This window comes from Antechinus flavipes, chromosome 5, assembly GCF_016432865.1.
Source record: "Antechinus flavipes isolate AdamAnt ecotype Samford, QLD, Australia chromosome 5, AdamAnt_v2, whole genome shotgun sequence".
NCBI lineage: Eukaryota > Metazoa > Chordata > Mammalia > Dasyuromorphia > Dasyuridae > Antechinus > Antechinus flavipes.
This window is the reverse complement of record NC_067402.1, coordinates 40,522,740-40,544,875: the sequence shown is the minus strand read 5'-3', so window position 1 is coordinate 40,544,875 and position 22,136 is coordinate 40,522,740. Positions and strand designations below refer to the sequence as shown.

The 22,136-nt window shown below is 41.0% G+C and overlaps 1 long non-coding RNA gene across 1 annotated transcript; it reads right to left on the bottom strand.

Annotated features, from left to right (window-relative positions):
• Positions 1-1,132: 1,132 nt before the first annotated feature.
• On the bottom strand, positions 1,133-20,662 carry LOC127537808 (uncharacterized). Its single transcript, XR_007947611.1, has 5 exons — positions 20,229-20,662; positions 7,097-10,582; positions 6,930-7,030; positions 4,300-4,382; positions 1,133-2,452 (listed from the first exon to the last, which is right to left on the bottom strand). It is a non-coding gene; the product is annotated as an uncharacterized LOC127537808 (long non-coding RNA).
• Between the last annotated feature and the right edge of the window lie 1,474 nt (positions 20,663-22,136).

Here is a 22,136-nt window from a genome sequence, read left to right as displayed (position 1 = left end):
TAGAGTAAATTTGTAACCAGAGCAAGTGGTCAGTAGAAGGCATGAATGAGCACAACCCAAGTATGTAGCGAATATCTGGATCTGCAGCCCAGCCCAGCCCAGCCCAGCCCTGGTGGCTTCTCTGGCTGCTGCTCTTAAAAAACCCTTCACTTTCTGAGTTTGGGTCTGAAGATCCACTTTGCTTATCAGCCATGAAGTAACTCCCACCTCCTTTTGGCTCAAGCAGACAATCTTATCACTCCCTGATCAGGCCCTCCCCCCATCTTAGCCTGACCTAAAGCCTTTTACTCTATGGTGATGAAGGACTGGGCCCAGTCCTAGGGGTCTTGAACTCAGTTCCTGAGATCAGGTCAAGGCCTCCTTGCTTAGTTCTCAAAGAAACTTGGTGTCTTTGGGATGCTGTGGCTGCCATGGTCTAATTGAGGAAGCCTCCAAGCTCACTCTCGGCCAGTTATTGGAGGTTCTAACTCACCAGGTTCAGAGCATTTTCCCCTAGAGAGAACTTCTATACTGACTCCAAATATGCCTTTCATGTTTTCTCGCTCATGGGGGCTCTGTAAGGAAGGGGCTTTTGACAGCCAAACATTCCCCCATTGAGCCTGCAGAGAAACAATGATTGCGAGTTGTCCATGGACTTAGAAGGGTTTGTTACGTTTTGTAAAGCGGGATTCACTTCAGGCCAAGGGAAGTAGGCTGGCATCTTCAGCTGCCCGTGCTGCTGCCTGGTTGCCCCTGACCAGGGCCCCTTTAATTCCCTAACTCCTGATTCCTAAACTCAGTTCCAAGGCAAGTACATTCTGAAAGGGCCGTGAAACCCCCCATCCTGAAGCCCCTCTGGAGAAGGGGGACACCCCGAGGGGAGGAGCAGCAGGAGGATTGTGCACATGTCCTCTGGCAGGGGCTTCCAACTGTTCTTGCTTTTTCTACCCTGTACTACCTGGGTAAAAGCCTTCCCTTGTAAGGAAGGTGATCATACCCACGTAAGATTATCTCCACTCTGTCATCCTCTCTAAACATCATGGTGCTCGCCTCCTAGACCACCTGAGCGCTCTTTTCACTGTGTAGGAGGCCACCATGTTCCCCCCATTGCCCCATCTCCTTGGAGGAAACAAAAGTAGGAATTTGGGGGAAATACTTTTTGCTATTTATTCTAGGAAAATCTGTCTGGATGAGAGACATTCATGAGAGCCTCATCGTTCCCCCCAACCAGTCTTCATGTGGGAGGGGACTCTGGTTTCTGTCCCTGTAACCCCCATATTAACTCCATTTTCCCCCCTCATATTCAGGCCTTGCATCGCTAATCTACTTGTGAGTTGTTTCTTCCAGACTCCAGGCCCTGAAATTCCAAGTACTGGTCAACCAGAAATCACTGATTCGGACACTCGGCGGCTCCTGCTGCTGACGTCACGTCCAAGTCCCGGGTCTCTTCTCAGTCCGACCCCCGCTGGGCAGGGCTCCAGTGTCCTCGCCCCTCGCCAGCCTGCAGCAGCTTCTCAAGGGGAGACCTGTGTCCCTTTGGCCCAGAAGACTCCATCTGTCCTGCTTGAGGTGGGATAACGGCCCTGAGGCCTCCGGGCCTGGACAGTGCTGGAGTTCTGTGGATGACACCGGCAGCCAGACGCCAATTGTGGGTCGGTGATGACAGGGTTTCCAAGAAGGGGGAGGGGGATGGGAGCAGGGCATGGGGTCTCTGACTCCTGCTCCTTGCCTTAAACAGCCTTATCCTACCATCCTCTGGCTCATGCACTTAAGCACTAGAGTGGGCCAAGATCTCTTAGTGAAGTGGTTCCTGAAAGCTCCCACGGATGGGCGGGGCGAGTTCTGAAGGGGAGAGGGTAGTTACCTGGATCCTGGGGGGACAGGGAGGGAGGGAGGGGAGGGAATCAGCCTGAAGGCCTAAGTAACATGTCCTGGTGGGAGAAAAGCATCCGGACTGGGGGGAGAGAACTTCCAAGGTCTGAAATAAAGAGGGCCTGAATGGGCTGGAGGGCGGGGGGCGGAGGGCAGATTCTCAGAGGCTGTCGAAGCTAGGGCTGAGGTTCAGGGAATCGGGGGATCTCTAGTCCTAGAGGACTCTGGGGCAGAAAAGGTCAGACCCTAGACCTAAGTTTCTGGGAGTCACATGATCCCTATTCTCAGAGCAATATAGGGCAGAAGAGTTCAGACAGGATCCTGGTCTAAGCTTCAGCAAGTCACAGGACCTGGACAGCATTGCTGATCATGGGTCAATGGTTACTTCCTTTTCAGTCCATCCAATGAACCCGAGTCTTTGCTAGTTCGTCCATCCCCTCTTTCCGGCCTGGGGACCCAGACCATGAGAATCCATGCTTTCTGGTTGTATCTGGAGATGTCTCTGAGTAGCCAATTTGAGTCTGGGGTCTAGCTCCCCGTCACATACAGAATCCTGTTTTCCTCCTTTGTCGTGCTTTGTATCTTGGGATCTGATTTCTTCCTACATAATATGAGAAATGTAGTTAAATGCTTAAAAATGGCAATTATTTAACTTATTAGATTGCTTGCTGTCTTGGGTATGGTGGGGGTTAAGGGAGAGAAGGAGAAATATTGGGAACACAAAGTTTGACAAAAACAAATGCTGAAAACTCTACTTGCATTTGGAAAAATACTATTAAACAGATTTAAAAATATAATTTTAAATACTATATTACATGAAATCTTTCCAACATAAGCGCTCTCACTCTCTCCTCTTGTCTCTTTTTTCCTCCCTCCCCTTTTATCTCAGTCTTTCTCCTCTGTCTTCCCTCCCTCCCTCAGTTAAGTCTCACTCCATGCTGCCTTGCTTGTCTTTTCTCCTTTCTTCACGACCTCTCAACAACCTCCCCTCTCAGAATCAGCCCTAGGTAGATCTGTTTCTTTCCAATCTTTTCCTGGGGCATCTGATATGTCTTGTTTCTTTTTTTGTATGATGCTTGCAAATTTTTCCCTTGGATCTGGGGGTTTCAAAATTTGGCACTAATATTCCTATGTGTTTTCCACAAAGGATTTCATTGAGGGGGTATTAGCGGATTTTTTTTTCTATTTCCACTTTTCCCCCTCATGTTCTATCGCCATCAAAATGGATCGTCATATACTAATGATGTTGCCGTGTCCCGTGATCTCCCGGTTCTGCTCATTTCACTCAACATCAGTTCATGTCAGTCTCTCCAGGCCTCTCTAAAATCGTCCTCCTGATCCTTTCTTATAGAACAATTATATTCCATAACATTCATATGCCATAACTTATTCAGCCATTCCCCAACTGATGGGCATCTGACACTCAGTTTCCAGTTTCTTGACATGACTAAAAGGGCTGCTATGAAAACATTTTTGCACATGTGGGTCCCTTTTAAAATCTCTTTGGGATATAAGCCCAATAGAAACACTGCTGGGTCAAAGTGTATACACAATTTGAAAAGTCTCTGGGCATAGTTCTAAATTGCTCTCCAGAATGGTTGGATCCGTTCACAGTTCCACCAACAATGTATTAGTGTCCCAGTTTTCCCACGTCCCCTCCAACATTGGCTAAGATGACAGGAAACGTCATCTTTTCTTGTCATCTTAGCCAATCTGAGGTGTGTTGTAGTGGTACCTCAGGGTTATCTTAATTTGCATTTCTCTGATCAGTAGTGATTTAGAGCACCTTTTCAGATGGCTAGAAAAGGTTTTTAATTTCTTCATCTGAAAATTGTTCATACCTTTTGACCATTTATCAGTCGGAGAATGGTTTGAATTCTTATACATTTGAATCCATTCTCTCTATATTTTAGAAATGAGGCCTTTATCAGAACGCTTGAATGTAAAAATGTTTTCCCAGTTTATGGCTTCCCTTCAATCTTGACTGCATTAGTTTTGTTTGTGTACAAAACCTTTTAACTTCATATTAATCAAAATGATCTATTTTCTTTACAATAATTCCAGCACTTCTTGGGTCAAAAATTCCTTCCTTCTCCACAGATCTAAGAGGTAAACTTTCCTATGTTTTTCCAATTTGCTTATAACTCCATGCTATCATGAACTCATTTCGACCTTATGTTGGTATATTGTGTTAGGTGTGGGTCCATGTCTAGGTTCTGCCATACTAATTTCCAATTTTCCCAGAAGTTTTTGTGAAATAGATTTTTTATCCCCAAAGCTGGTGTCATTGGGTTTGTCAAGTAGTAGATCACGCTAGTCATCGACTACTTTGTCCTGTGAACTTAACTTCTTCCACTGATTGACTACTCTATTTCTTAGCCAGTTCCAAATGGTTTTAATGAAAACGCGGCTTTATAATACAACTTTAGGTATCCACAGCTAGGCTACCTTCATTTGCGATTTTTCATTAATTCCCTTGTAATTCTTGATTTTGTTCTTCCAGATGAACTTTGTTATTATTTTGTCTCGATCTGTAAAATAATTTCTTGTGAGTTCGATTGGTGTGGCACTAAATAAGTAGATTGATTTAGGTAGTATTGTCAAATTGTTATTATATTTGCTAACATTTCTAATCCAACATCAAATAGTAATGGTGACAGTGAGCAACCTTATTTCACCCCTGATCTTATTGGGAATGTTTTAGGGTTGTCCCCATTACATATGAGGCTTGCTGATTTGAAATAGATGCTACTGATCATTTTAAGAACAACTCCATTTATTCCTATACACTCTAGTGGTTTTAATAGGATTGGGTGTTGAATGTTATATCCAGTGCTTGTGTTGTATCTATTGAAATCATCCGTTAATTTTTCTTACTTTGGTTACTGATATAATCAAGTAGGCTTATAGTAGCTTTCCTCACATATAACCATAAGTTATATATTTCCTAGTATAAATTCTACTTGGTCATAGTGCGTTATCCTAGGGATGAATTTCTGTAATATCTCTGCTAATATTTTATTTAAGATTTTTGCATCACTATTCTCATTAGGGAAATTGGTCTATAATTTTCTGTCTGTTATCCTTCTACCTGGTTTAAATATCAGTACCATGTCTGCATCATAAAAGGAATTTGGTAAGAATCCTTCTATGATTTCAAATACTTTGCATAGTACTGGAATTAATGATTCTTTAAATGTTAGAATACACATGTAAATTCATCTGGTCCTGGAGATTTTTTCTTAGGGAGTTGATTCATATCTTGTTCTATTTCTATTTCTAACATGGGACTATTACAATAAATTACTAAGTAATTTATTTCCTCTTTTGTTAATCTGGGCAGTCTATATTTTTGTAAGAATTCCTCCATTTCATTTAGATGATCAAATTTATTGATGTCAAGTTGGGCAAAATAACACCTAATTATTGCTCTAATTTCCTCTTCATTGGTACAAAGCTCTCCCTTTTTATTTTTGAGACTGATCATTTGGTTAGAAAAAGGAAAGAAAATCAGATTAACCTAAAGGTTTATCTACTTTTCCCCTAAAAGCAATTCAGTTTTGTTAATTCCATAGTTTTCTTAGTTTCCATTTTATTAATATGTCCTTTCGTTTTTAGAATTTCAAATTTGGGATTTAATTGGGGTTTTTTAAATTTAGCCTTTTGTTAGCCACTTCATTGTACTTCTGTTTCTCTGATACCAGTAAGCATCTAGAGATATAAAATTTCCCCTAATATCTGCTTTGGCTGCATCCCACACATTTTGGTTATGTTGTCTTATTACTCATTCTCTTGCATGAAACTGTTGTCTCTATGATTTGCTGTTTCACCCATTCGTTCTTTAAGATGATTTTTCCCTGGCTTTTTATTGAATGTAATTTTTATTGTATCATGATCTGAAAAAATTTAGGATTTCTGCCTTTCTGTGATTTTGAGGTTTTTATGCTCTAAGACATGGTCAAATTTTTATAGGTTCCATGAACTGCCAAGAAAAAAAGTATACTCCTTTCTGTCTTCAATCAATTTTCTTCAAACTTTTCTAAAATTCTATTTACTTCCTTAACTTCTTATATTTTGTGGTTGATTTATCTACTGTTGAGAGAGCAACATTGAGATCCCTCACTAATATAATTTTGGTGTCTATTTCTTCTTGCAGCTCTCATCTTCTCCTCTAGTAATCTGGATGCTATGCCACTTAGTGCATATATATTTCAATATTGCTATTGCTTGCTTCCTTATATTGGGTACCCCGCCTTTAGCAAGATATAGTTTACTTCCTTATCTCTTTTAATTAGATAGATTTTTGCTTTTGTTTGATCTGAGATCAGGATCGCTATTCCTCTGTTTTTTGTTTTTTTTGTTTTTTTTTTTTTGTTTTTTTTTTTTTACTTCACCTGAAGCATAATACATTCTGCTCCAGCCTTTTACCTTTACTATGTATGTGTCACTCTGCTTTAAATGTTTCTTGTAAACAACATGTTGTAGGATTCAGGCTTTTAATCCAGTCTGCTATCTGCTTCCTTTTTATGGGAGGGATCATCCCATTCAGATCCACAATTAACATGACTAATTCTATACTTCCTGCCATTTTATTTGCTCCAAGTTATGCTTTTCTCTTTCTTTTCCCCAGTATTTTGCTTCTGACCCTCACCTCTCTTCACACAGCACCCCTCCCCCCCACTTCTTTTATCTTTCCCCTACTGCTTCTGTTTCCCTTCTATTAGTTTCCCCCTTTCTTTTCCCCCTTTCTCCCTCCATTTCTCTATAAGGGGAGAGAAATTTCTCTGTGATACCCAGTATGTTTGTTATTCTCTCTTTGAGCAAAATCTAATCAGAGTAAGATTCACACAATGTTCATCCCCCTCCCTTTCTTTCCCTCATCTATAATAGATCTTCTTTGCCTCTTAATGAGATATAATTTCACTTATTTACCTTCATATCCCTCTCTTTTTCTGGTACAATCCCCTTTCCACCTCTAATTACTTTTTCATATTAGCACAATAAAATCAAATTATGCCCACACTTTCTAAGTATACCTATAACACGGGTATATATCTCAGGAGTTCTTTCCTTTTTACCTTCTGATGCTTCTTGTGTTCTGTATTTGCAAGTCAAATTTTTTGTTCAGCTCTGCTCTTTTCATCAGAAATGATTGAAATCCATATGTTCATCTTCTTACCTGAAAGATAATGCTCAGTTTAGCTGGACAGTTGATTCTTGGCTACAATGCAAGTTTTTTCTTTACCTTTCAGAATATCAGATTCCAGGTGCTTCGATCCTTTAAGGTTCTGATGTTCACAGGATGATCCTGACTGCAGTTCCTTGATATTGAATTGTTTCTTTCTGGCTACTTGCAATATTTTTTCCTTAATCCGATAATTCTGAAATTTAGCTATGGTATTCCATGGAGTTTTCATTTGGGGAACTCTTTCAGGAGATGACTGGTGAATTCTTTCAATGGTTATTTTATCTTCTGGTTCTAGGACATCAGTGCAGTTTCTCTTGGTGATTTCCTGAAAGATGATGTCTAGGCTTTTTTGATCCTACTTTTGAGGGAGTCCAGATATGCTTAGATTGTCTCTCTTAGGTCTATCTTCCAGGTCAGTGGCATTTTACTTTCTTGTATTTTTTCAATTTTTTTGGATGACTGATTTTTGATGTCTCATTGAGTCATTCATTTCCATTTGCTCGATGTTTAGTAAATGATTTTCTTCAGCTACCTTTTTTAGCTCCTTTTGGATTGGGGCAATTCAATTTTTAAATGAGTTGTTTTGCTCAATGCAGTTTTTCCATGTCATAAACTCTATTTTTTAAGGAGTTATTTTCTTTTTCCATTTTGTCAAATCTATTTTGTAAGGTGTTGTATGTTTTTTTTTTTTCCATTTCATTCAATCTATTTGGTAAGGAATTTTCTTCAGATAATTTCTGTTTCCTTTTCCAAACCGTCTTGCAAAATTTTCATTGCCTTTCTTTATTATTTCTTCCCTGTTTTAAGTCCGTTTTTGAATCCTTCCAAGCCTTCCAAGACAGGCTTGTGAGATGGGGACCAATTCTTATCATCATCCTTTGGGGTCTCTGGAGATGATCTGCTTTTAGTGTCCTCAGAGTTTGAAATTTCTTCTCTTTCTCCATAAAAACTATCTATGCTGAGAATTCTTTTTGCTTATTTTTTAAATAAGGTTGAGGTCCATTTCAGACAACGGGGAGATTGTCCAAGCTTCCTCTAACAAGCTGTGCTGGCTTCAATGCTGACTAACTTTTGGTGGCCAGGTGGGCATGGCCAGGGCCCAGGATATTCTGGGATTTAGCGGCTCACTAATTGTTTTTTGTATTTGTGTTGGATGTTTTCCAGATAATCTGATGTACTGGCTTGTAACCAGGACAGAGAAGCCAACTCTGCTTCCTACTGGTTCCTACTGGTAGGTTCCCTAGTGCCTAGATCCCAACCACCCTGGGGATCTGTACTACCAGCGCTCGGCCCACTTCTCACAGTGGCCAATTGAAACAGACCTTTTCTGGAAATCTTTAAATTTACCCCTTCTGTTGGCAATTTGTTACATTCCAAATACTTGTGGGTTCTGTCACTTCATACGACCGGATCAAAGGCTCAATTTGCTGTTAATTTGAGGTATGTGTGGGAGAGCTCTGAGAAAGTCGTGTCTTTTCTCTGCCATCTTGGCGCTTCCACTCCCAGGACAATTGTCCTAAATTATTTCTTGCATTTTGTGTCAAGGGTTTTTTTTGGGTCACAATTGTCAAGCAGTCCAATTGAAGTTTCTCTTCTTAAATCTGTTCTCCAGATCTGTTTTTTAAATTATAAGATGTTTCACATTTTGTTCTATTTGTTTGCAATCACTAAAATCTGTCCTTTTTGTTATTTCCTGGTTTGTCTTAACTTCCTGTCTTGCAATTGCTCCACCCTCATTTTCAAAGAATTATTTTCATCTTTGAGATTCTGTTCCTCCTCTGCAAGTTGGTTTCCTTTTTTGTTTCCTAAACTTTTGGTTTTCCTTGGATGGAATTTTTTATTTTGGTTCGTTTTTCCCTAGTGTCTCTCATTTGATGTTTAACTTCTTTTTTGAGTTGTATACATTCTCTGAGTTTGGGGCCATTTCAGGTTACTCTTTGATGTAAAAGCTTTGTTGCTTAGTGTCCTTCTCTGAAGATGAACTCTAGTCTTCCCTGTTTCCATAATATGTTTCAAAGGTGGGGTTCTTCTTAGCTGGTGCATTGTTATAAAAGATTTAATTCAGTTTAAGGACCTCTACTTGTGGTGTGAAGACATGGTTCCTCATGCTTCCCTTCAGTTCTGCCCTCTGCCCAGAAACTCCAAACTCTCCGACCAGGAAGCACAAACCAAGAGCATCCCCCTTCCTGGGTGGACCAGGAGCCAGCAGCTCCTGCACTGGCAGCCAGCAGCATCCCGGCCCCCTGCCTCTGGCTCTGCCCCCACCAGGGTGGGGTTCCTTCTTGTCAGGGCCACTTCCTCAGGTTCTCAGTGGCCCAGCTGTACCCAGCTGTCATCCTAAGCAGCCCAGCTTCACTCAGGCTCCAGGAGTCAAGACTTCAAGTTGACTTGACTGGGAGATAAAGTGTGGTTTTTGCTGAAGCTCCAGCCAACACCCAGCTAGGCCAGGGGTCCCCACTTCTTCTGTGTATTTATCCTGGAGGTCCTCAGTACTTTAGACAGGTCCATCCCCAGCCCAATGGCTTTCTTTCCATCTTTGGGGCTGTATCTGAAGGACCCCCATTCTAGCTCAATTTTTTTTTTTTTAATTTTAATGTGTAAGTTTGCTCAGGCACAATTTTGTAGTATCTGTGGGGGAAATAGGAGAAATACTTCTCGATTCTTGCAGCGGTTTCTTTACTTCTCGATTCTTCTAGCGGTTTCTTTACTTCTCGATTCTTGCAGCATTTATATTTTTAAAGAAACCCGAAAAGGGGCGTTGTTGTCCAGAAGGACCTCCCTGGGGTGTCTGGGAGGGCGGTTGTGGGGCACAGTTTGGGGAACTTTCAGGCTGGGGGACAAAGACAGGGCGTATTTTGTATTGCCATCTTTTCTTTACACCCTGACTCTTACTAGAGCATTCTCCCTAGGGCGTCTGGGAGTGTGGGGCACAGTTTGGGGGACTTTCAGGCTGGGGGACAAAAAAGGGGCGTACTTTACATTGCCGCCTTTCCTTTACATCCAGACTCTTCATAAAGTCTTCCTGGGGCTTCCTGGGTTGTGGGGCACAGTTTGGGTGACTTTCAGGCTGGGGGACAAAAAAGGGGCATACTTGCAATATAAAGTATTCTTCCGGGGGCTTCCTGGCTTGTGGGGCACACTTTGGAGAACTGGTGGACTGAGGGGCAAAGAGAGGCCGCACTTTTGCAATTCTCCTAGGTGGGCGGGTGGGGTTGGCGTTTTCCGGTCCCCGCTGGGGCCCTGTGGTGGAGGAAGGGTTGGGGACAGCCTTGGGAGACATTGTGGGCTGGACTTTGTTGGTCCCATGTCGAGGGGAAGCTTGCAATAGCAATAGTATTGCAAGGACTTTAGGGTGAATCTCGATCCCAGTACGTCTGATCCACCACGGAGCCCCAATGTTTCTCCCCTTTTTTGTTGAGCCCACGGGAATATTGTCCCCCTGGGTCCCGAGGTCGAGCTCAATGTCGTTCAATGACAAGGGGGAGACAGTGTGACAGAGACCCCGCAGTCTCATTGCTTTTGCCTGATGCTCCTCGACCAAATCTGTGAATGAAGAAGGAACCATATGAGCAAAGGCAAAGGAGTCAGGCGTTGTGGGGAGCAGAGATAGCAGCAGCTCTGGGATTAGGATTTACCAAGGAGTGATTCCTGGCCTCTGGTGGACACGGACCCTTGTCGATGTGCTCTTGCCTATGCTCTCCCTCATTGCAAACTTGGAGAAAGCTCAAGAGACAACTTCGTTACTTCCAATTTGTTTTTTTTTTTTTCTTCTGGTAAACCACTTATTTGTACAGAGTTATCAGTATGGAGTCACCCCCCCTTAGACTGAAAGCTCCTTCAGGCCAGGCCCCAGCTTGGGCAATTCTTTCTATCCCGCCACTGCTTAGTATGGAGCTTGAGCCATGGTAGATAATACATGTTTATTGACTGTGGCCTCCACTTATTCTTTTCCCTTTCTCTCTCTGCTCTAAACTCTCTGTACTCTGCTTTCTCACATTCTCATTCAATTGAGTTTTACTAATTGAAATGCAAAGTTACTATTATCACCTCCAAAGTACAAAAGTGAATGATTCCTTTTTCAATATCATTTCAATTAATATTGAACCCAAGTTACATTCAAAAAATTTTCTTTTGCATTTTTTAATGTAAAGATTTTAAAGATTTTTTTTTTAAGATGTTTGCTTTGTAGGTTTTTTCCCTGATTCCCACCCACAATTAAGAAACCACATATGAGATTATCCAAAACATTTCCATAAATTTGTAAAAACATAGATCAACCACCCTAATGAAAATAAAACCCTGAAGAGAAATTATCTTAAAAATAGAGAGATAAAGAGAAAAATAGGGAATGCTTCAATCTGTATTGAGACATAAGCATTCCATTTCTATGAATGGATAAGATCTTTTATCCTTAGTCCTTTAGTAGTTGTAGATTAAAATCATTTACAACTGGTCCCTCCAGAATATTGCTATCATTCATATTTCACTTTGTTCATGGAGTACTTTCCAGGTATTTTTTCCCCCCATGGGAACATTCAGCTCATTTCCCAGAGAACAATGATATGCCAACAAATAAACACGTCAAAAATTGCTTTTCCAATTACTATTGCTACATGTGTTTCCCTCATTTATTCTCTCTGTTCACCCTCTCTTCAAACATGTTTTGCGATTCTAGGGGGCGGAGCCAAGATGGCGGAGCAGGCACATACAACTCTCTAAGCTCCTCTCATTACCCTCATAACCAACTATTTAATCCAGCCTCAAAAATAACTCTTCACTGCTTAAATTCACAAAGATAAGAAGCACTACAACTTACGATCCGGAAGCTCGCCAGGAAAGGTTTGTCCTGAGGGGCCAGGAAGAGACTAGCACAGGCAGCGAGAAGCTAGTGTCCTGAGCAGACTAGGGGCACGGGTGCTCTCTGTGGCTAGAGAAGATATAGGGACCACTCTGCTCTAGGCTAACTGCTCTGCCTTGATTACAAAGCAGTAAACTGGCAGAGAAGTTAAAGCCTAAAACAGAGGATCCTCTAAAAAACGCCAGAACCTAAGGAGATCTGGCTGTAACCCCTCAAACCCGGAAGCGACTCAGGCAGACTTTACCGCAGCCCTGTGGCCACATCCGGCAGTTCGGGGCTTTTGCGGGGGCAGTTACTAATCTGCATGACAGTGGGGCACAGCCTGGGCAGCCTTTGCTGGGCAGTGTGGGGGGCTCGGCCTGGGGCAATAGAACCTCCCCAGCTGTCTGCGCTTCCCGGGCAGACACTTCCAGTCCCTGCAGATCCATTCACTGCTCAGCCGCTAATACCCACAGCCCCAGGGCAGGGTTTGGCTTGGGGCAGTGAAACTCTCACTGCTAAGTGTCTAGCCCCAGGGCAGTCGTTATCTCACACAGCTGGGGTTCTTTGAAAAGCACTTTCCCAGCTGGGCCCTGCAGGCCTGAGTTACTTTCGGGTGGGGAACTCTTTCCCAGAGCACTCCAGTACCTTGCTGCTTTTTGTAGCCGGTCGACAGGACAGCTACCACGTCCATATACCTTTCACTGCTCTGCAGAGGAAGCTAGTAACCTCCTGGCTCTGAAGGCAGACCTCACAGGCTTTAACAAAATGAGTCAAAAAATCAAAAGAACGATTGATAGTTTCTACACAGAAAGAGAAGAGCTTTTCAACCCTGAAGAGACTAATAGCAGACAGTCTCCAGATGATTGTTGGTCTCCAATACAAAAGGCTCTCTTAGAAGAGACTATCAAAATCCTTAAAAGAGAGCTAGAAGAGAAATGGGGAAAGACACATAACTCACTAAAAGAAAAATTTGATAAAGTGGAAAAAGAAAACAACTTCCTGAAATGTGAATTGGAAAAGGTAAAAAACAGAGTTAGTTTGCGAAATGGAAAAAGAAAATGACTCCCTAAAAAAAATAAATAAATACATAAATAAATAAAATTAGTGAAATGGAAAAAAATTCCATAGAGCAAAACAACTCAATTGGACATATACAAAAAGAAGTAAAAAAAGCTAACGAAGAAAATAACTGAACAAATAGAAATGACTGATTCATTGAGATATCAAGAATCAGTCAAGCAGAACCTAACAAATGAAAGATTGGAAAAAAAATGTCAAATATTTACTTGGAAAAACAACAGACCTGGAAAATAGATCTAGGAGAGATAACCTGAGGATCATCGGACTACCAGAAAATTATGATGAAAAAAAGAGCCTAGATACTATTTTACAGGAAATCATCAAAGAGAACTGCCCAGAAGTAATAGAACTGGAAGGGAAAATAGGCGTTGAAAGAATTCATCAAACACCTTCTGAAAAAGACCCTAAAATAAAGACTCCAAGGAATATTGTGGCCAAACTTCAGAATTTCCAGACTAAAGAAAAAATTTTACAAGCAGCCAGGAAAAAACAGTTCAAATACCGAGATGCAACAATAAGGGTCACGCAAGATCTGGCTGCCTCAACATTAAAGGATCGAAGACCCTGGAATCAGATATTCCGAAAGGCAAAAGAACTTGGAATGCAGCCAAGAAGAAACTATCCAGCTAAGCTGAGTATTTTTTTCCAAAGAAGAAGATGGACATTTAAATGATGAAATAGAGGAATTCCATCTGTTTCTAAGGAAAAAACCAGACTTAAACAAAAAATTTGATCTTCAACAACAGGAATCAAGAGAAGTAGAAAAAGGTAAAAGGAACTCTTGAGAACTGTATTTCTGTTGTGAATATACATAAAAACCATATGTATAATTTGATTTTACCGATATAACATAAAAAAGGGAAGTAGAAATGGAAAGGGGAGAGTGTCAGAGAAAGGGAAGAAGGGAGATAAAAAGAGGGAAACTACATGCGACAATGAGGCAAAGGAAACCTATCATATATGAGGGAACGTAGAGAGGGGGAGGAACATTGGGTGAATCCTACTCTCATCAGAGTTGGCACAAAGAGGAAACAATTGACATATTTGTTTTACACAGATTCTTCTCTCACTTCATTAAAAAGTGGGAGAGGAAAAGGGAGAAGGAAAAAGAGTAATAAGGGAAGGGTACAAGAAAGGGAAGGGATTCAAAGGGAGGAGGGAAGGATACTAAAGAGGGAGAGCTGCGCGACGTTAGTGGGACCAATAGGGAAGAAGGGAAGGAGGGCAAGAAAAAGAAAAGTATAATCTGGGGATATTAGGATGGCAGAAAATGCAGAATTGGTTATTTTAACCGCAAATGGGAATGGGATGAACTCTCCCATAAAGAGGAGGTGGATAGCAGACTGGATCAAAAGTCAGCACCCTACAATCTGTTGTTTACAGGAAACACATTGAAAACAGGGAGATACATACAGACTAAAGGTAAAAGGCTGGAGCAGAATCTATTATGCTTCAGGTGAAGTCAAAAAAGCAGGGGTAGCCATCCTTATCTCAGATCAAGCAAAAGCAAAGATTGATCTAATTAAAAGAGATAAGGAAGGAAACTATATCTTGCTTAAGGGTACTATAGACAATGAAGCAATATCAGTATTAAACATATATGCACCAAGTGGTATAGCATCTAACTTCCTTAAAGAGAAGCTAAGAGAGTTGCGAGAAGAAATAGACAGCAAAACGATAATAGTGGGAGGTCGCAATCTTGCACTCTCAGATTTAGATAAATCAAATCACAAAACAAATAAGAAAGAAATTAAAGAGGTAAATAGAATATTAGAAAAAGTAGGTATGATAGACCTCTGGAGAAAACTGAATGGTGACAGAAAGGAGTATACTTTCTTCTCAGCAGTTCATGGAACCTACACAAAAATTGACCATATATTAGGACATAAAGGCCTCAAAATTAAATGCAGGAAGGCAGAAATAGTAAATGCTTTCTTTTCAGACCACAATGCAATAAAAACTACATTCAACAAAAAGTTAGGTGTAAATAGACCAAAAAGTAATTGGAAACTAAATAATCTCATCTTAAAGAATGACTGGGTGAAACAGCAAATTATAGACACAATGAATAACTTCACTCAAGATAATGACAACAATGAGACATCATATCAAAATTTATGGGATGCAGCCAAAGCAGTAATAAGGGGAAATTTTATATCCTTAGAGGCTTACTTGAATAAAATCGAAAAAGAGAAGATCAATGAATTGGGCCTGGAACTTAAAAAGTTAGAAAAAGACCAAATTAAAAACCCCCAATCAATTACTAAACTTGAAATTCTAAAATTAAAAGGAGAAATTAATAACATAGAAAGTAAAAAAAAAAAACTATTGAATAAATAAAACTAAGAATTGGTTTTATGAAAAAACCAATAAAATTGATAAACCTTTGGTAAATCTGATTAGAAAAAGGAGAGAGGGAAATCAAATTGGCAGTCTTAAAAATGAAAAAGGAGATCTTACCACTGATGAAGAGGAAATTAAAGAAATAATAAGGGGTTACTTTGCCCAACTTTATGCCAATAAATTTGATAACCTAAGCGAAATGGATGACTACCTCCAAAAATATAGGCTTCCCAGATTATCAGAGGAGGAAGTAAATTGCTTAAATAGTCTCATTTCAGAAAAAGAAATAGAACAAGCTATTAATCAACTCCCTAAAAAATAATCCCCGGGACCAGATAGATTTACATGTGAATTCTACCAAACATTCGAAGAACAATTAGCCCCAATACTTTATAAACTATTTGAAAAAATAGGGAATGAAGGAGTCCTACCAAACTCCTTTTATGACACAGACATGGTACTGATACCTAAACCAGGTAGGTTGAAAACAGAGAAAGAAAATTATAGACCAATCTCCCTAATGAATATTGATGCTAAAATCTTAAATAAGATATTAGCAAAAAGACTACAGAAAATCATCCCCAGGATAATACATCATGATCAAGTAGGATTTATACCAGGAATGCAGGGCCGGTTCAATATTAGGAAAACTATCAATATAATTGGCCATATTAATAATCAAATTAACAAAAACCATATGATCATCTCAATAGATGCAGAAAAAGCATTTGATAAAATCCAACATCCATTCCTATTAAAAACTCTTGAGAGGATAGGAATAAATGGACTTTTCCTTAAAATAATCAGTAGCATCTTTTTCAAACCAGCAGTAAGCATTATATGTAACGGGGACAAACTGCAACCATTCCCAATAAGATCAGGAGTAAAACAAGGTTGCCCACTATCACCGTTACTATTTAATATTGTATTAGAAATGCTAGCTTTGGCAATAAGAGTTGAGAAAGAGATTAAGGGAATAAGAATAGGCAATGAGGAAACCAAATTATCACTCTTTGCTGATGATATGATGGCATACTTAGAGAACCGCAGAGATTCTACCAAAAAGTTATTAGAAACAATCTACACCTTCAGCAAAGTTGCAGGATATAAAATAAACCCACATAAGTCATCAGCATTCTTATATATCACTAACAAAACCCAACAGTTAGAGCTACAAAAAGAAATTCCATTTAAAGTAACTACTGATTGTATAAAATATTTAGGAATCTATCTGCCAAGGGAAAACCAGAAACTTTATGAGCAAAACTACAAAACACTTTCCACACAAATTAAGTCTGATCTAACCAACTGGAAAAATATTAAATGCTCTTGGATTGGGCGAGCAAATATAATAAATATGACAATACTACCTAAATTAATCTACTTATTGAGCACTATACCAATCAGACTCCCAAAAAACTACTTTGGTGAATTAGAAAAAATAACAAAGTTCATATGGAAAAACAAAAGGTCAAGAATTTCAAGGAAATTAATGAAAAAAAAAATCCAATGAAGGTGGCTTAGCTGTACCAGATCTAAAATTATATTATAAAGCAGCAGTTACTAAAACCATCTGGTATTGGCTAAGAAATAGACTAGTTGATCAATGGAATAGGTTATGTTCAAAGGACAAAACAGCCAATAACTTTAATAATATAGTGTTTGACAAACCCAAAGACACCAGTTTCTGGGATAAGAATGCATTATTTGACAAAAATTGCTGGGAAAATTGGAAATCAGTATGGCAGAAACTAGACATTGACCCACACTTAACACCGTACACTAAGATAAGGTCAAAATGGGTTCATGACTTAGGCATAAAGAATGAGATGATAAATAAATTGGAAGAGCATAGGATAGTTTACCTCGCAGACCTGTGGAAGAGGGAGGAATTTATGACCAAAGAAGAACTAGAGATCACTATTGACCACAACATAGAAAATTTTGATTATATCAAATTGAAAAGTTTTTGTACAAACAAAACAAATGCAAACAAGATTAAAGGGAATCAATAAACTGGGAAAACATTTTTACAATCCAAGGTTCTGATAAAGGCCTCATTTCCAAAATATATAGAGAATTGACTCTAATCTATAGGAAATCAAACCATTCTCCAATTGATAAATGGTCAAAGGATATGAACAGACAATTCTCAGATGAAGAAATTGAAACTATTTATAGACATATGAAAATATGCTCCAAATCATTATTAATCAGAGAAATGCAAATTAAGACAACTCTGAGATACCACTACACACCTGTCAGATTGGCTAGAATGACAGGGAAAGATAATGGGGAATGTTGGAGGGGATGTGGGAAAACAGGGACACTGAAACATTGTTGGTGGAATTGTGAACACATCCAGCCATTCTGGAGAGCAATTTGGAACTATGCTCAAAAAGTTATCAAACTGTGCATACCCTTTGATCCAGCAGTGTTTCTACAGGGCTTATACCCCAAAGAGATACTAAAGAAAGGAAAGGGACCTGTTATGTGCCAAAATGTTTGTGGCAGCCCTGTTTGTAGTGGCTAGAAGCTGGAAAATGAAAGGATGTCCATCAATTGGAGAATGGTTAAGTAAATTGTGGTATATGAATGTTATGGAATATTATTGTTCTGTAAGGAATGACCAGCAGGATGAATACAGAAAGGACTGGCGAGACTTACATGAACTGATGCTGAGTGAAATGAGCAGAACCAGGAGATCATTATATACCTCAACAACGGTACTGTTTGAGGATGTATTCTGATGGAAGTGGATCTCTTCGATAAAGAGAGCCTTAATTGATCAAAGATGGACAGAAGCAGCTACACTCAGAGAAAGAACACTGGGAAATGAATATAAACTGCTTGCATTTTTGTTTTTCTTCCCGGGTTATTTATACCTTCTGAATTCAATTCTCCCTGTGCAACAAGAAAACCCTTCGGTTCTGCACACATATATTGTATCTAGGATATACTGCAACCCATTCAACATGTAAAGACTGCTTGCCATCAGGGGGAAGGGGTGGCGGGAGGGAGGGGAAAAATCGGAACAGAAGTGAATGCAAGGGATAATGCTGTAAAAAGTTACCCTGGCATGTGTTCTATCAATAAAAAGATATTTTTTTAAAAAAAGGATTATGCCTTCTGACATTTTTAATATACTCTGTATTTTTTTTGGCATATTATAGTTTTTTTACTTTTGGCCCCCTCAGAATGAATTGGCGGTGGGGGGAGGGGGGGAGGAGGTGTTTTATTTAATACAGTAACTGACATAAGAACAATCATTACTATATATTCATTGATTGATCCTCACCCTAAGGAAATATTTGGTTTCTTTGTACCATGTGGAATTCCAAGCATTTCCTGAGGGAAAATGTCATCAAATAAATACTCTGGTTCCAATATCCCATCTTCCCAGCTAAAGAAGTATCCAGCAGCCCAAGAAACACCTAATATCTTATTGGACACAACCCAGCTATTGCTTTTCATTATCCAATATGTTTTGATAAAACTGATTCATTCCTAGAGGTCCCTTTCCATGTTTCCTCCTTTTCTCATCTCATCTCTCTTCTCTCCTCCCCATTAAAAGTAATCCAAAGTCAGTAACTGAGAAAGGCAAATTTTCTGTCAGTATAAAGAAGAATCTTTCAAGCTTAAAAAATAAAGAAAGCTTTAAAGCCCCCCTCCCCCCCAAAAAAAGAACAAAATTTCTGAGAATTCCAACATTCTTTGATTTCACAGTATCCTATATACTGGTCAGGCTTACAGTCCACGGGCTCCCATCCCTGCTTCTTTCCCCCAAAAGTTTTCTCATGGCCATATTCTCAAATCCAGATCTAAGGGGGCAAAGTCGTAACTACAATGTGCGTCTGATGGGCAAGAATGAGAGCCTTCAAAGTCTGAACCTGCACATTCTACCTTGGGAAAGTCTTTCTTAACCCTTTCAGTGCCTTGAAGCACACCAGCTCTCTAAGAAGAAATGACAGATTGGCTACTCAGGCACAGGGACAAAGGGATTTTCCATACCTATCTGGGATATCTACAGGTACAATGAACAATCTTGCCCACGCCCTTCAATTATAAAAAAGCAAAAGAATATATATACATTTTGAGATTTCAGAGAATTTTTTGTATGAATTTAAAATATGGTTTGGAGAAAGGTGAGATAGGCTCCAGTAGTTCTCCGAAGATTAAATGTCAGAAAAAAAAAAGTTACAAACTTTGATACTGCTCTGTCCCCTCTCTCCAGCTAAGGAGAGCCACACATCTCTCCTGGTTAAGCTTGAACTCCCAATAGGGGACTATTGGTTGAAGTAATGAAGTCCTGGAGACAGTCTCAATGTCACATCAGGGAGAGAGAGAGAGAGAGAGAGAGAGAGAGAGAGAGAGAGAGAGAGAGAACAACACATCTCTGCTGCCCTGTGCACTGCACTCCACAAACTTTCACACTAGACCATCTCCTTTGATTCATACATCAACCCTGTGAGGAAATGGATGGAAATAGGGAAATGGTTTGCACCTCAAGGACACTCAGCTCTGTTTGAGACTGAATTTGAAACAGCTCATCCTGAGTCCCAGGCCCACATCATTCTTTTACTTAAGAACCAAGGAGCTTCTTCAGAATAACAACAAAAAGCCATTTTCTTTGTGGTGATTCTCAGATGGTTTGAGGAATGTCCCCAGAGTCTACAAAAGAGGCTTCTCTCAAGTTCTCACATGTATCCCAGATGCTCCCAGATGGGAGACCATTGAGGACAGAGGAACAAGCATCTTGTCCAGCTCCTCTTGCTGGCACTAGAAATGTCTCTCTCCTTCATCTCTACACACATGACTTCCCACAGATATACACCCTCCCCGCAATACAAACTCCCCTCATTCTTCCTCCTAGAGGATATTTGGCTATCCCCACTCCAGAAGAGTCTGTATCATGGAGTCTCATACCTGTAAGAGCTTCTCAAAGATGCGGAACCCAAGGCAGCCCCTTAGTTGTTGAAGTAGCAAATTGTGGAACACACAGACACACAGTGTTTCTTCCTCTCTATCCCTCTGTGTCTCTCTGTCTCTCCCTCTCTTTCTCTTTCCCTCTCTTCTCTCTACTCTCTCACTCTTGCTCTCCCTCTCTCTTTCCCTCTCTCTCTCTCTCTCCTTTTTCACACGCTCTCGCAATCTTTCTCTCACTTTTTCTCTCACTCTTTTTACTCACTCTTTCTCTCTCCCTCACTCTCTCTTTCCCTCTCTCTCTCCTCTCTCTTTTATCTCTATTTTCTATCTCTCCTCTCCCTCTCCTCTCGCCTCTCCTCTCCCTCTCCACTCGCCTCTCCTCTCCCTCTCCACTCGCCTCTCCTCTCCCTCTCCACTCGCCTCTCCTCTCCCTCTCCTCTCCCTCTCTCCCTCCTCTCCCTTTCCTCTCGCCTCTCTCCTCTCCCTCTCCACTCGCCTCTCTCCTCTCCCTCTCCACTCGCCTCTCTCCTCTCCCCTCCACTCTCGCCTCTCCTCTCCCTCTCCACTCGCCTCTCCTCTCCCTCTCCTCTCGCCTCTCCTCTCCCTCTCCTCTCGCCTCTCCTCTCCCTCTCCACTCGCCTCTCCTCTCCCTCTCCACTCGCCTCTCCTCTCCCTCTCCACCACTCGCCTCTCCTCTCCCTCTCCACTCGCCTCTCTCCTCTCCTCTCCACTCGCCTCTCTCCTCTCCCTCTCCACTCGCCTCTCCTCTCCCTCTCCACTCGCCTCTCCTCTCCCTCTCCACTCGCCTCTCCTCTCCCTCTCCACTCACCTATCTCCTCTCCCTCTCCACTCGCCTCTCCTCTCCCTCTCCACTCGCCTCTCCTCTCCCTCTCCACTCGCCTCTCCTCTCCCTCTCCACTCGCCTCTCCTCTCCCTCTCCTCTCGCCTCTCCTCTCCCTCTCCACTCGCCTCGCCTCTCCCTCTCCACTCGCCTCTCCTCTCACCTCTCCTCTCCCTCTCCACTCGCCTCCTCCCTCTCCTCCACACTCGCCTCTCCTCTCCCTCTCCACTCGCCTCTCCTCTCCCTCTCCTCTCGCCCTACTCTCGCCTCTCTCCTCTCCTCCTTCTGCCGCTATCCCTCTCTATCTCTCGCTCTCTCCCTGTCTGTGGCTCTGGCGCTCTCTCTCTCCTCTCACTCTCTCATCTCTCACTCTCTCTTTCTCGCCCGCTCTCTCTCCCGCACAGAGCACAGCTGTTGGGACTCCTGGTCTTTTATCCCAGTGATGGTTTGTGAGGTAGTCATGACATCACATGCCATTTCCCCATTACATCAAATTCCTCCCTCCAATCAGCTTTCTCATTGAAGGCTGGATTGTTTGTGCAGAGACAGGAAGCTTATTCATTACTGGTTCTCTGAACCCAAGCCACTCTGCCGTCATTGGGTTTCAAACTCTTCCCCACTGATTTTCAATAATCAGTTTTGGCATTTTCCACCTCACGGTGAATCTTGACCAAAGATCAAAAACAGCAACCAACTCTGAACTTTTAAAATTCTAGTCTGTCTGACTGTCCAGTAAGAAGAAAATGTTATTTGTGTCTTACATGGATAAATAAGGGGAATTTAATATGTTTCATTGTAAAACTTTTTGATTCAGCTTTCATTTTTTTTTCTCTGTGGTTCATGGCCAATCAAGAAGAAATATATGGCTTTCTTTATTGATAGGGCAACACATTTGCCATCTTCCTCCTTTTCTTCTTATCTTCCTTAACACTCTTTACCTCTACTGACACCTTTTTGTCAAACATCCTTTTAACTCTCACACCCTCAATAGAGAGTCTGCTTCTCTTAAAGTCATCTTGAATTGAATTCTACTTAGTCAATTTGCTTTTCAGGGGATTGTTTTCTTT